The following is a 2,500-nucleotide window of genomic DNA, read 5'->3' on the forward strand; positions in this document are numbered from 1 at the left end:
CCACTTCCAGAGCATGGTCGCCAATATTGATGGATGGAGCATTTCTGACATCCTGCCCCATGATGTTCGTTTTCTTGAGGCTGATGGTTAGGCCAAATTCATTGCAGGCAGACGCAAACCTGTCGATGAGACTCTGCAGGCATTCTTCAGTGTGAGATGTTAAAGCAGCATCGTCAGCAAAGAGGAGTTCTCTGATGAGGACTTTCTGTACTTTGGACTTCGCTCTTAGACGGGCAAGGTTGAACAACCTGCCCCCTGATCTTGTGTGGAGGAAAATTCCTTCTTCAGAGGATTTGAACGCATGTGAAAGCAGCAGGGAGAAGAAAATCCCAAAAAGTGTGGGTGCGAGAACACAGCCCTGTTTCACACCACTCAGGATAGGAAAGGGCTCTGATGAGGAGCCACCATGTTGAATTGTGCCTTTCATATTGTCATGGAATGAGGTGATGATACTTAGTAGCTTTGGTGGACATCCGATCTTTTCTAGTAGTCTGAAGAGACCACGTCTGCTGACGAGGTCAAAGGCTTTGGTGAGATCAATGAAAGCAATGTAGAGGGGCATCTGTTGTTCACGGCATTTCTCCTGTATCTGACGAAGGGAGAACAGCATGTCAACAGTCGATCTCTCTGCACGAAAGCCACACTGTGCCTCAGGGTAGACGCGCTCGGCCAGCTTCTGGAGCCTGTTCAGAGCGACTCGAGCAAAGACTTTCCCCACTATGCTGAGCAGGGAGATTCCACGGTAGTTGTTGCAGTCACCGCGGTCACCTTTTGTTTTTATAGAGGGTGATGATGTTGGCATCGCGCATGTCCTGGGGTACTGCTCCCTTGTCCCAGCACAGGCATAGCAGTTCATGTAGTGCTGAGAGTATAGCAGGCTTGGCACTCTTGATTATTTCAGGGGTAATGCTGTCCTTCCCAGGGGCTTTTCCGCTGGCTAGGGAATCAATGGCATCACTGAGTTCCGATTTGGTTGGCTGTATGTCCAGCTCATCCATGACTGGTAGAGGCTGGGCTGCATTGAGGGCAGTCTCAGTGACAGCATTCTCCCTGGAGTACAGTTCTAGGTAGTGCTCAACCCAGCGGTCCATCTGTTTGCGTTGGTCAGTGATTATGTCCCCCGATTTAGATTTGAGGGGGGTGATCTTCTTGATGGTTGGCCCAAGAGCTCTCTTCATGCCATCATACATTCCTCTGATGTTTCCGGTGTCTGAGGCCAGCTGAATATGACTGCATAGGTGTTGCCAGTAGTCGTTTGCACAACGCCTAGCTGTTCTTTGTGCAGTACTTCTGGCTGCTTTAAGTGCTGCGGATGTTAAATCGCTGGGGGCTTTCTTGTAGTTCAAAAGTGCAATGCGCTTAGCGGCTATGACAGGTTCCAGCTCTTCATTATGAGATTGAAACCAGTCTGCATTTCTCTTCGCACTTTTGCCGTAGGTGGTCAAAGCTGACTCATAGATGGCGTCTCTGATGTGGGCCCACTTGGTCTCAGCATCCCCTGTGGGAGTGTTTTGAAGGGCTGTTACAAGTGAATTTAGAAATTTTTGTAACAGCTGTGGGTGAGAAATTCTGCTCGTGTTGATGCGCGGGTGGCCCTTCTGCTTGGAATGATGCAACTGAAAGATGCAAGTGAAAATATAACCTGGGAATAATGTAGGTTTTAAGAATCTCAATCTTTTGAATAGGCTTCAGGGATGCTTCGTCTAGTTTCTTAGTCCAATTACTAAGTTTTTCCTGCCAGCTGTCTTCGGCCACCCCAGCCCAGGGATCTATTCGGGCTCCCAGGTACTTCTCTGTTTCTCCAGGGGGGATGTACGAGATTTCCACCTCGTTAAGCTGCCACTTTTTCTTATAGTTATACAAGAAGGTCTTGTTTTTGTATGAAAAGTGGAATCCCTTTGTTTTTGCGGTATTAATCGCCAGCCCGGTGTTAATACAAAAGGATTGGACCATTCTCAGGTTTTCCTTCATCCCTGCGTGGGTGTCACTAAGGAGTGCGATGTCATCTGCGAAGGCTAACGCTGAGCATGTGATCTTACTTTCGCCCAAAGGCATGAAGACTCCAACACCAGAGTCTTCAAGGGTGCACATTAATGGATCTAGGGCAATGTTAAATAATATGGGAGAGAGTGGGTCGCCCTGTTTAACACCTCTCCTAATACTAATGGGATTGGTCTTTGTTTTGGCCCCTTCGACCATGGTGGTATTATCCGTATACAAATCTTCAATTAAGGTTATAAAGTTCTTGGGCAGACCCATTCTTGCCAATGCTTTTGACAGATGCTTATGTCCAATTGAGTCAAATGCTTTTGCCAGATCGACAAAGACTACGGATAGATTTTTACGATTTTTCTTGGCCCCTTTAATGATCTCCAATATTGTGATATTCTCGTTGCACCCAGGGGTTCCTGCAAGGAAGCCCTTCTGTCTTGGGTTGATCTTAACCACTTCACTCAGCCTTTTTGCAATGATCTTAGTGAATATCCTGAGTAACATCGGG

At 47.3% G+C, this 2,500-nt stretch overlaps 1 pseudogene; it reads right to left on the reverse strand.

The window, feature by feature from the left end:
• LOC137368149 (28S ribosomal RNA) overlaps positions 1-2,500 on the reverse strand; it is a 10,675-nt pseudogene that overhangs the window by 3,521 nt on the left and 4,654 nt on the right.

Source organism: Heterodontus francisci, chromosome 3 (assembly GCF_036365525.1).
Source record: "Heterodontus francisci isolate sHetFra1 chromosome 3, sHetFra1.hap1, whole genome shotgun sequence".
Lineage (NCBI taxonomy): Eukaryota > Metazoa > Chordata > Chondrichthyes > Heterodontiformes > Heterodontidae > Heterodontus > Heterodontus francisci.